Raw genomic sequence first — 13,373 nt, forward strand, 5'->3', positions numbered from 1 at the left:
ATAGATGTCATTAAAAATAATGGAGAAAAGAAATTGCTCTTCAATAAAAATGTTGAACACAGACACAAATCCCCCAAATCAAATGTTGATACTGCATTGTGGTTGTTTCATAACAAAATAGATATACGTTTGAAAGCCACCACGGTGTCTGATGTTCTTAATGTGTAGAAGTGCATTATATTAGATCAGACTTTGTACACTATGATTACAGCATCTGAACCTTAAATTCAGCTTTTTGTTTTTCATGAATAACTGAGTCTCACCGTTTGAAAATCTTGGGCGACCAGTGAATGGGATCCGGTTCATTCTGCCCACTCAGCTGTTGGCGTAATCTCGACGGCACTTAGGTTTAAGTAGCCAGTACTGCGAAAGAGAGAGAGAGAGAGAGAGAGAGAGAGAAAAAGCCTAACAGATGCTGTGCTGTCGGGTCCGTCTGCCAGCCTTAGTGTTTGATGGGCCAATGTTTAGTCAGTTGGTCTATCTTAGCTTTTAATTCGCCGGTGTTTGCTCAGTAGGTCTCAAAATTTAATGTGCCAGTATTTAGTTAGTCTGTTTCAAGCAGACTGAGTGAGTGCTCCAACAGTAAACATGGACATCTGTGTGCTTGGAAGGGGCTTACATCGAACTCCAAACAGGGGTTAATGTTGGCTTTATTGCAGTGGCGCTGTGTTGCATTCAGCAGCATAACTGTGCAGTTGTAAGCTAAGTCAGAGAGCTAGAAGCAGACACATTTAGACGATTATATTTGGCACAACTAATTTCCTTCAAAATTCACAGTATTTGTAAACGGTTCATCAGTGCATTACTAAATGATTCAAATGGCTTTTCATAACACATGGGAGAACGGGGCAAGAAAAGCCATAGCTACCTACATGTAATGTCCAGTTGAAAAGACAACCAGGTGGGTGAAATGGTATAATACATGTCATTTGCTCCGCTGATCTGCTTCAGTTGTTTTAATGCACACTTCAGCTTAAGTGCTAACAGCAGAGCGAATTTCTCTGCTGTGCATCAACTATCTTTGAAAATGTTTAGTGCACTCCGCTTTCTTTAAGTTTTTTTATATTTCAGATAAATTCTAAAGTCCTAATTTACTAACGGGCCGTTTTTGAAAACATTCAGTTGAATACATTTTGACATTTGTGTTGAGGTTCTAGTTATTAACTGTAAAGGATCCTACAAGTAGACGTTTATATTCATGCTCTTATTTTGAAGTAGGTGAAGACTGTTTACACAGCAATTACATTCTCTTTTTCCCTCCATTTCAAGCAAGAAACATACGTAGAACAAGGCATAAATACAATATGCATGCGCATTATATGACATGTAAATTATATTGTCAAAATTAAATCGGTTCTCAAGGATTGTAGTCTTTAAGAGCAGCTATAAGTCAAATATATGTTTGCGCTTTAGCACTAGCTTCCATTAAATATCATGTTGGGGTTTGCACAGCTAATGTTTATTAGTGCTTTAGGGTTGGTGCAACTAACATTTTAGTTAGCAATGATTTAATAGCAGCTTTTAAAATATATTTTTAACATGTACAATGACTTTTAAAGCTATTAATTTCTCGTAAAGATTTCACCATGCTGCGCCTTAAGCCATGGAGCCAGAAGCAGACAAATTTAGCAGGTGATATTTAAAAATGTGTGTAGTTTTTATAAATGTCTCTTATTGCCGATGCCTTAAATGTGTTCCATTCAAAGTGTGATTGTTGCACCTAACCACCGTGTTTGTAAGTAGAATTGATTCCTCTGATTTGGCAGTGCAGGTATAAAAGGTGAGGAAGATAGTACAAACATGGCACACACACGTTTAATTCAGCACTCAGCGGCCTCTAATTGGTCAGTAGGAATGAGCAGCACCAGAGGGATGCCACGGTTCTGTGTTTTCAGTGCCAGTTGATTCATGTTGGTCTTCATCACAGAAGACCAACATTATCAGCTGCTATCTTTTGTCAGAAAAACCAGCAGCTTTCATTAGGAGCTGGAGGTGACACTGTTCCACTGGCTGCTTTCCTAAAGTCTGTTGGGCTTTTCACCCATGTAGGGCAAACAAAAAATAATAAATAATGGAACACTGAGCTTCACCCCTCATTTCTTTTGTTTGTATTGATGTAATGTAAGCGATTTTTGGTAGATAAGACTGTCTGGGCTGCTGTCCTACACAGAAAGCCAGAAAGATTTTTTACTTTTTTCCCAACTCTACACTATGTTTTGGCTAAATTATATTTACATTCCTCAGTTTAGACTAATTTAACACAATCTTGTACTTTAAGTCTTTATTAGTGTATACTGGACCAGATGTTTGTCAGCCACATTTAATATGTAATGATCCCCAGAGTTAAACAAGTGTTCATTTGCCTCTCTGTGTTAGCATGTAATGGAGCAGTTTGTTTGTAGTTAATGGGCCGGTATTCAGCCGATTTGTGTTTACTTTTTAAATGAGACCGTCCTCATTCTGACACTTATCTCCTCAGTTAATGGCGAATGTTCGGCTGGTTTAATTTGGCGTTTTTTTTTTGTCACCTGCGAAATGAAAACAAAACAACAAAAAAAGGCTAAATTAAGATATTAGGAGCCATTCAGTACTGCAGCATATTTGAAGTCACTGAGGTGTGTTTATATCAGACTGGAATAGGTAAGCAGTGATCTTTTAGGCAGAATGAAAGTGGATTGGTGTTCATGTGTGTAATTCTTCCACTAATGTGTGGAGACCTGAGAGGATTCATGAGAATTGATTGACTCTGTCTTCAGTTTCTATGCGTGACTGCTTGTGTGCCTCTTTGTTTTCTGTGTGGTTGACTGTAAACAGCGTAGAAGATAAAATGTGATTCATTCATGGATGGAACAGTTCACAGGGACTCGAGAGATAACACAGTGGTTTAAATTTACCTTGTAAAAACCTCAAAATACATGTTTTATCTGTTCACAAATATGTACTAAGATTAACGGTCAAGTGGGGACACCATAGCTGAAAGTTGCCTGTCTTTGGTATAAATATGGAGAAAATAACAGCAGTTCAGGCCCCAGTAGAGGGAACTTCTGGTATTTGCAGGGCTTAGGGAACACAGTTGCCATGGAATCTGCACGGCAAGTATTGAATCTGGTTAAATTGTTAAAACAAATATAACCGTGAGTTTTAATTGCTCAAACATCAAGTATACCTATATATGCATTAATATGCACAATAGAAACAGTCTTGGCGCGACCTCAGAAGCTAGCGTCCATGGTCTCCCCATAATCCTGCTCTTAGTGGTTCAGCCAATCAGCATCAAGGAAAATGAATGGTACACAAGTTTCTGATTAATTTTATTCAAAGTTTTCAGCTTCTCTTTTTCTCTTTGTGCAAATATATTTTCTGATGATCAATTTGGCATTTGTCCTAGATTTAGCTAAATAACCTTCAGAAATTTTGGATCAAAACATTATTAAAGACTCCAAGAAAATATGGCTGCTTGGAAGCAAACTGTCAAACATTTTACCTAATCCCATTTGCTGAGTACTGCTTAAACCTTCATTAAGTCCTGCCAAGTTTCTGAATTGGCCTAATGTTGCATTAGATTTATTTCCTCCAGTGAAGAAACAATTGATATTAGCTATTAGCTAGCTGTTTGCTCACAACAAAATCAGCCACAGTTCTTCTAGTTAGCATTTTATTCCTCATCATTTACAGACAGTTACCCATGGCAATCTTTAATACTCTAACTCATCTGTGGAATATCACAACAAAAACAACAAAGAAAACACCTTTTGGTTGCAGTTTTGGTGGAGATACATTATGATCAACTCAGCAAAACAGCAATCCCTGTCTGCAGACTTGTTTATCAGCGTCTGCTACATGGATTTGATTAGCTGTAATAAAAAAAAGGAAAACTGCTCCCTGTAGCAAATGGCCTAAAATTGTGTGGAATATTCCTAAGCCAAACATCAAAGTGTTTTCACTGATTAGCAGCTACAGAGGAGGGAAGTAATCAGCGAAATGTTGAAATGCAGTCCTTGACTGGATTGAAATCCTGGGTTGCCGGAGCTCCCTCCATGGTTTTCACTTTTTGAGGCACTTGATTTAAAGACGGCGGTGATGAAATAAACATGCCTGCTGTCTGGGTCCTGTCAGAGAACTGCGGGAGTCAGCACAGCGCCGAGCCAAGTTAAATATCACAGGACATGCGGCACCCAGCGCTGCACCGCATTTTGAACTGGATCCCAGTACGACTGAAGCAGAGCCAGCAGGGAAACGAGGAACTAATTAGTTTACCCAGCTGATAACAAGGACACTTTACTGACACCAAAATACTGGGAAAATCCTGCTCTTGAGCTGCTGTGCTAACTGGCTACAGTTAAGATTGTTGGAAACTTTAAGTTTAACGTATAATGAAACCCCTTTTTAACCCAGTTAGTACAAAAAGAACTGGGTTTAAAAAAGTGGTTTGATTGTAATAATCTTTAAATGGAAAAAAAAAATTAAATAATTTATATTTTCTGGTAATTGAGTTTATGAGACCCAATTTTTAGGCATAATTCTGGACAACAAACGTAGCTGGACGCCTCATATTGAATGTATTAGAAATAAAATTGTAAAAGTCATTGGAAAAATATGCCACATCATCACCCTCCTCTTACTTCCTGTCATCTTCATCTTTTCTGCCAGATGTTGATCACATGACTTATGATGCGAAACAAATGTTTCTCTTGTGGTTTTGTGAAATACGAAATTTTTTATACAGCTGAAATGTGAAAAAAAAGAAAATTTTTTTATCAAAAAATGTAGTTTTTTTTTTCAATTGGCAAATTTATTTTAATAATTCCAAAGTCAAACAATGTTTTAAAACCACTCTCTCTGAAAAGCAAATGAAAAGCTGATTGTGATTTTTAAATTTTTTTTTTTAATGTTTTACAGTTTAGAGTTTTAGATTTCCTGGCTTTGAAATGAAATATGTGTCCTTTAGTTTTTAATTTCTTTGATCAAATCTTTGTATGTAGCAGTTTTGTATTTTGAATCCAACATCTGTTGCATAATCATCGCCAGCCCGTAGGTCTGTGTTGTTTAGTGGCTCCTGCGGAACTTTTTTTTTTTTTTAAACACTTAACACTTTATTTTCACTGACTGAACCGGAGCTTAAACGTCCCTCATCTGAAATCAGCTCCCAGAATAATTCTCTCCCACGGCCCAGAAGCTGCCAGCGCTGAGCTTGATATATTAGCCGGAGCTGATTGGCTGAACACGGAGCCCCAGACTGCTAAAGCTGCTTTGCAGCGAGCAAACAAGCAGGCAGTGGTGTCACTTAAATCAATAATGAGGTTGGATGTTTCTGCAAATTTACCCGAGTTAAAAGTAAAACTGAGCAGTCTGTTTCCCAAATCGTAGAGCAAGGAAAAGTCGGAGAAAAACCTGATATGAGCACACACTTGGGCTTTCTTTTTTTTCATGCTGCTGCATGAAAAAAATTATTCAAGAGTGAGGCATTAAAAAACGATGCTTTGGTTGCTGTCTGGGATCAATAAGCGCTAATTTTGGTTGTGAATACGCCCTGCGCCTCCTGCCGGTCTGAGGAAAGCTCTGATGGAGCCTCACACGCGGTCCGTCACGTTTCTCATTAATCAGAATTCCTCATTAGATTGAGTTCAATTCCCCAGTGAAGCAGAGAACGGAGATAACAGCCAAGCAAGCAACCAAGGTTAAGTATGCTGCCACGTCTCCTTTCCTTTCTCTGCCTTTTTCTCGCCTTTCTGTGGACCTTAATCATTATATGCTGCAGGTTCAATCCTGGAGAAATAGACTTATTGTTGTAGCAGCTCAAGTCACAAGCACATGCTGACCTGACAGTTTATTTTTCAAGAAAAATGTGATCTCCAGTATGTGCATAATACTGCATAAATCTTTTTTTTTTTTTTTTGCATAATCTTATACTTGTACGTCTCAAAAAAATTAGCATATTGCGTAAAAGTGCAATATTTCTTGCCAGTCATCTCAGAAAGTGACAGAAAGTAGTAATATTTTATTTTTTTGCATTTTTTATGATTATGGCTGCCAGGTAAAGAAAAGCCAAAACTAAGTGCCTCAGAAAAACGGATGTTTTAAGCACAAATGTCAGGCTTTATGTATGTACATTTCTAATCGGTCAGTTCTCGGTTGGGGCTCCTTTTGCATGAATTACTGCATCAGTGCAGCGTGGCATGAAGGCGATAAGCCTGTGGCTCCATGTAGGTGTAATGGAAACTTCTGTTGCTCTCCCTGGTGCTGGTGCATCTTTTCCTTTCACTCTTCTTCCTTCCACTCAATTTTTTTTGTCAATATGCTTTGATACAGAACTCTGTGAACAACCAGCTTCTTCAGCAATGACTGTTTATGTCTTGTGAAAGGTGTCCATGACCGTCTTCTTGATATCTGCTCAGTCAGCAGGCTTCCTATGACTGCTGACTGACATGTCCCAGTCAGTCGGCTACTGACTGACCAGTAGACCAGTAGTGAGAGCCTGTTTAAAAGCCTTAAAAAAAACCTTTGCAGGTGTTTTGAGTTAATTAGCTGATTAGGGTGACACCATGAGTTTCCAATAATGACTGTTTTCACAGTATTTTATGGAACTGGAGGCGGGCCGAAATTCTGACTTTTGATCTCAGAAGATCAAAGTCTAAATCCTGAGAAAAAATAGAATTCTTAGATTAGACAGAAATGTGAGAAAAAAGTTAGAACTCTGAAACAGAAGTCAGATTTATTTATTTTTTCTGTGGCTCTAATCCTTTTCCATTAGATTCTAAGGGTTTTCATTGTGTTTAAGTCATATTCATCAAAATGACAAGAAAGAATGTGATTTAATAAGGAGTTTCACTTTCTTAGATGACTGGCAAGAAATATTACATTTCTTGCATTACATGTTTTGCCAATTTCTGCTGGCAAAAAAATATTTAGTTTTTATCAGATGTAATAGTGTTGCTTTGGGACCCTTCTCTCTCTGATGAGTCTGTTTCTGATTGAGTTTTGCAGCATGACAAAACAACGGCTGCTGAAAATTTATTCAGTGTTTCAAAGTTGGAAAGAGAACCTAGAAAAAAAGCTCATCTTAATTCTGCATTTCTAGCGTTCTTCATTATAATACATCTCATCAAGAAGTTTTCATTGTGGACGGAAACATTACAGTGGTGGCAGTTGGAGCCGCCGCTTTGCTAAACTGAGCAGAAGTGGGTCAGAAGGCACTCTGGTGTGTCTCCGCTAATGAACAGATGATAATAACAGAAGTATAAATTAATAACAATTCAGCGCCGCGCTTTTCTTTTATCTCGGCTCGCCCGGCGCGGCACAAACCACCCGGATATGACAAGGGAAGTAATCTGCCTTTTAGATGACATACGCGAGGATTTGAGTGAGCCTCATAGCTTCACATCAGTCAGTGGACCATGCAGATGAAGAGCCATCTGAATCAGCTGTTCCTGCTCCAGACATTTCTAGATGTTAAAAGTTAAAAATGTTGAAACTTGATGAGCCTTATTAGAGTGTGATAGCATTTTAAATTGAATGAAAACACGGCCCTGGTGGTGCTTATTTCTCATTCAGTGCCAGGACATTTTTTATTCAGATGGCCTCACAGGCACAGGTCTAAAAAATGATGCTAGGTATCTCCAGCAGTTCTAAGACTCAGTCTGCTGTAGAAAGAGTTGCACAGATTTGGTGATATAGATTACCAAAATTATTTCTACTAGATAACAATATGAAAGAATTTTTTTATGATTTATTACTTTTTTTTAAATGTAGAAGTCTGCATTCATTAAGGGTGTCACATTTGGTCTGCTTTAGACGGATCAGTTTGTTTCCTGATTTGGTTCTGACTTTTTGTGCAGGTGTGAAGTACAATCAAGCGAACCAAACCTACAGGCCGAGACCCGCTTCTTCCACTTCCAAACAAACTCTGGTGCGGTTCGCTTCTGGTGTGAATACTGGCCTTGGTCTGAACCAAACGGACGTCTCTCTGGACTTCACCAGTCTCTGTTGCTGTGCATTATGGTACAATTGAGCCTTTCAGTGTCGCTAACGCTGCCGCTGCGTGTACCCACGGTGCTGAAACTTTACTGGAATCGGGACTGGAGACAAAGACCAAGGCCGAAGCCAAATGTTTAGAAGTTCAACAAATTGCTCTTTGTGCATCAAAAAATGCACAAATTTATTGTAAAATGGTTAATTACACAACCAAAGCTACTGCCAGGTATTAAACTAATAATTGTCGTAGTACATTAATATTTAACTTATTAAATACAGGCAGATAATTGATATGCATTCTCTACACTGAATTAATTTCAAAATACACTTGGTGAATGATTTTCTTTTACTGTAACTGGAGTCAAACAATGGAACAGATCGAGTATGGAGCTAAAACAATGTCAATAATCAACCAATTTCAAAATAAATTCAAAACTATATTACTCATAACTCATGAATATTGAAGCAACATCTCAAGAGATGAGGCAGAAAATTAAAACTTTATATCTAAAGAGCCAAAAGGACAATGATGCTAATCGTAGTTATTTTAGAGAAAGACTGACTTAAGGACAACAAATTCGATGTTTTTGAGTGGCTTTGACAAGATCCTGATTTTTAGTATTCAAAACTTTGCCTGCAGGGTCAATAAATTATCTGAGCGTATCTTAGCATAGTTTATCTTATTTTAGCTTAGCTTAACTATCAATCTGAAATTTGTCCCAGAATTTAGCCCACAAATCCGACTCAGTTACCACAGTTCAACGCTTCAATGAAAAGCTTGTGAATTAATACACAGACTATTTGAGCTAATTCTTAAAGTTAAAAAGACAATTCTATAAAATAGGTACATTTATATGAATTTCTGAATTTAAAGAAATCAAAAAATTATCTAAAAAAATCAAAACAAAAAAGAAGTACTCTTTTCTGACATGTAACTGATATGTGCCTGACAATCTGAAATAACTTTGGACAGAAACGGTGATTCTCATTTTTCTGAAAGTGAGCAACTTAGGAAAGGATATGATTACTGACATTAAACAAAAATACAAAGAATGGGCAAAAAATTCAGTCTGTTGTTGTGCAAAGATGGTGGAGGCATACTGTACATGCAGCGAGAAATGTAGCAAGAGGTTGCTCTACTAAATATTTTTGATATATTCTCTTCGGTATAATGCACTACCTTTAGTGGATCTATGACATCACCCCCCCCCCCCCCCCCTTGCCAAAGTTACATTTGTGTTTATAACATGACAGGGTGCTTAAAGAACTGGTATGAATACTTTTGCAAGACGCTGTACCGTTTAGTGGTCTGCATTTATACGTTGTTACTCCAAGATCTCACATGACTAACTGTTATTATCAGTGAGTGTCTCCATTATTTAATCCCCACAAAACGCTTCTTCCAGTAACCTTTAAAGTAAAAGTCCTAAAAGCCAGACTCTGGCAGATGAGAACAAAAGCTGCTTTCTTTTAGCTTTTTTTTTTATTCCCATCTTATGAAAGTCAGTTTGTCACAGATTTTATGATAACTGGACCGTCGGAGGATTCCTGATGCAATTGTGGTGAAATTTAATAACTCTCAGCAGCTGGATAGAAAATGAAAAGCGTATTGTTTTAAAGCTCCTCTACTTTTGACTCTTGGGGGATTTTGGTTTATCACTGCTGGCCGAGCCTAAATGAGGTGTTGAGCTTCTTTGTTGTTCTTGGAAATATAATTTAAAAAATGTGTATAAATCACTGTTTCTTTTGTTTTTTTTTTAAAGCCCAGAAATATGGGCAGAATTACATGTAATTTCACAGAATTTACTAGTTGAGGATTGAGCATTAATGCCACATTGCATTTAATCAGAGTTTTGGATTTTTAGCGGCTGCCCTAAACTTTCATTTGGTTGCTTAAAACTTGACCTTTGTGAGAGGGACTGGAGAACCTTTCTGGGAAATCCAGTCAAGAGATTGACTTGAATTGAGCAGTAATTCATTCCTCTTAATGGGGGAAAATAAACCATTGCTGAGTACATGGAAAAAAAATGTTGAATTAACCAAGAAACTAACAGATACAATGGAGAGAAGAGCATGCATTTCTCCTGAAGGAGTTTCCTCTCCTGCTGCAGAGAGTCATTGTAAAACGTTATTGAAATGGGCAGCAGTGACCTTCTGAACACGTCCTTATTGTGCTGGAGCTGAGGAACCTGGGCCTGAGCCTGCTTTGTTGTTTAATTGGTATGTTGTGTGCAGGTGGTACAGCGCTTTCCATTACATTGACAAGCTTGTGAAACACCCTTGATTCTGATGTCGGCTCCAGTGGCTTTGCAGCCGTCTCCAGCTCCCAGACAGCCGTCCTTTTCAGGTTCTTTTGGACATTTCTCAATAAGAAAATTACAAATCCCTCCACGAGCATAGCATAGATGTAAAGTAAGGCTGAAACGACTAATTGGATTTATCACAATTAATAGTTCATAGAATAAAAGGACAATGTTCATTTTACTCAAACATATACTTATAAAAAGTAATTTTTTATATGATTTAAAAAATATACTTTTTAAAAGGGATTAAAAAAAGATTTTAAAAATATTTTTTATTTCGGTCATTATTAAATGTATTAAATGTTAAAGTAACTTATTGAAGACTATTAATCGTTTCAGCCCTAAATGTTATCAATAAAAAAAAAAAAAAAACCTTGATGCTAAATTACTGCAACTCTACCTTTTTTAAAATCTTTTCTTTTCCTCGTTATAATTAATTCTTTCACCATTGGGAAGCTGTAGCTGAACGGCCGAAATGTTGCCAAATGTTGTTTTTGCAACATTTCTGGTGGCGTTTGTTCCCAAACCCTCCAACAGCTCTGCTTTCCCAGAAGGTGCATAACAATATCCAGAATGCTGAAAGTCCTCATCAAAGGTGACTTACTCACTCTCTTTATTTGGGCGGAATGGGGGGAGGGAGGCAAATCGTCACCTTACTGCCTCTCAGCCTATTTGCTAAACTGGTGAATTCATTGGGTGGCCAGTAATCCTTGATTGTGTCTGCGGACTGAAGCGATAGAGTGGGCGCTGCAGAGAGATGAGTTTATCCAGCGTTCATCGATCACACTGTCTGACTGAGATGGGAAGAGAATGCCGAGTGCTCACAAGGTTCTCCAACCAAAAGGAGACGCTGTCCTGCTGGTAAACAAAGTAGTGCTGATGTTTAGGGGGTAATATAATGAGTTTCCCATTCTGTCTTCTTTTCTCTTTTTTTTTTGTTGGTGTCCTTTTTCCTCCTGACCATATTTTCTTTTTTTATGGAAGAGATGGAGCGGGGCTTGCATGGAGCTATGGGACATTTTGTTGGCAGTAATCAGTCGTGACATGTAGGGAGGGGAATGAGCAAGAAGCTCCGGGGAGAGGTGAGGGGCCAATTTACCGGGGCCCTTGTTGCATGAATAATTTTATCCCCAAACTGCAAGTTAAGGCGGCTTGTAATATAAGAAAGTTGCAGGATTGTCGAGTGGGAGAACCCTAACAAGCATTAAGGTGGTATGTCTAAGGGGGGGTAATAGAACACTGTTCTGGTTGGTGGAGCAAAAAACAGGGAGGAGTAAAACCTTTTTTAAGCAGACTGATTCTTACATACCTACTGAACTTGTAGTTGGTCCTCAGCTTGACCTTTTCTCGTGCAACATGTTGAGGTTACTCGGAGAAGACATTCACGGTGCGCCTTTTTGCTTTGTGCTGTAGGTCATCGCCCTTCCTGTGGTGCTCCACCGCCAGTTGAAGCTGATTTATTATGATCTCCTCCAGGATTATTTGAGCATTTTCTATACTTTCTTCTCACGAATACTGCATTACATGGACAGGACCTTATAGTTTGGAGTCGTGGACTGTGGACGATGTGGTTTGGGTTTGTCTGGCCAATCATCAGGGTCTTCAAGGTTTTTAGAGAAGGTTAGCTAAAAAGAGTCATTAACATTTCTAAAATAATTCTGAAGTAACAAAGACTTTTGTTGACCAGATTTGATCATCATCATAATATCCACTTCAAATTAATCTTCTTAGCAGACAATGTAATCTCCCCTGATCAACTTTTTCCGTTTGTTAGAGTTCCAAGCATTTCTTTTTTTCAACTTTTATTCTGCTCATATTTTGGTTGATTTATAGCTGACTTTTGGAAATGCCTGGTTCACACAATATGTTTTATTCCAACTGCGGATTCACAGTATGTCGGCATTAACATATCGGCTGATGTTAGCCTTTTTTTTTTTACCATCTTGGTATCTGTCCAAAATAATTTATTTTATTTATGTTATACCGTACTCACTTTCTATTTTATAATTTTCACAAAAGTAATAGATCAGATATTCTGATCAGACAATTACTCTGTATTTGATTGTAATTATATTAAATTCATACTGTTTTTACTTGAATACAATTTCGGAGTATGTTACTGCCTTCTAACTCACATTCAGTAATAAATGTATTAATGAAACTCTATAAATAAAAGAAATCTGCTGTCAGAGGTTAATTTATTTTGGTGTTTAATCGGGTGTAAAACATTTCTCTGATTTCTTCTAGTTGATCAACTATAACAGTGATTAATGTCATAATCAATGTAAATATGACATCTTCAGAAAAGATGACCTAAAATCAAAACTGATACAATAGTTTAGCACATTGGCAACAAAAGACTAACACAAATAACATAAAATACTAATGTTTATAGGCTAGTAACATCTGTTGATATACTTCTTGGTGTCTTTCCATGGCTTATGTTAAATTTCAATTAAACATTTAATTGAAATTCAAATCAACTAAATAGGTTTAAATCAGTTTTATTTCGGGGTCAAAAGCAATTAATTTCCCTATCATAAACACTATCTGTGTAGTATGTAAGAACCACAAAGAGAAAATGTATTCAAAAAGACTCATTTTCTAATATTGCTACATAAAACACTGGCCTCTGTGCTCAATGGGCTTCATCCCTTTGCTAATGCTGTTTTTCTTCCATTATGCCGTCCTGTTGCAGGTCAAGCTGACTTTCACAGCAGTTTTGGACACATCACTGATGATTTTTTATGTATTGTTTCATAGATCTATTAAAGATGAGATCTTTTTGATAGATTTAAAAGGATGTGAAAATCAATAATTTGTAGGTTGAAATTGTTTCTTTAATCATTTTTCCCAGGGTGAAGTGACAATAGATCATGCAAATGCAAAACAATATTCAGAAATTATTAGAACATTTCCTCTGATATGCACAGGGTCAAAATTAAACAGGCATGTTCAAATGTATCCTTCAATCCATCAAAATCTATTTAATAAGTTGCGCTGTAGGTTCTAACACATGCAAGACCAAATAATGACACTAATAGATTGGAGCCATTTCTAGACAAATGCAAATTCCAAGTTAAGTAGTTAAAGCAGTAG

General features: G+C 37.4%; 1 protein-coding gene across 1 annotated transcript in view; it reads left to right on the top strand.

Annotated features, from left to right (window-relative positions):
• tmem132e (transmembrane protein 132E) overlaps positions 1-13,373 on the top strand; it is a 432,688-nt gene that overhangs the window by 66,166 nt on the left and 353,149 nt on the right. The window lies entirely within an intron of this gene.

This window comes from Xiphophorus couchianus, chromosome 11 (genome assembly GCF_001444195.1).
Source record: "Xiphophorus couchianus chromosome 11, X_couchianus-1.0, whole genome shotgun sequence".
NCBI classification, from domain to species: Eukaryota; Metazoa; Chordata; class Actinopteri; order Cyprinodontiformes; family Poeciliidae; genus Xiphophorus; species Xiphophorus couchianus.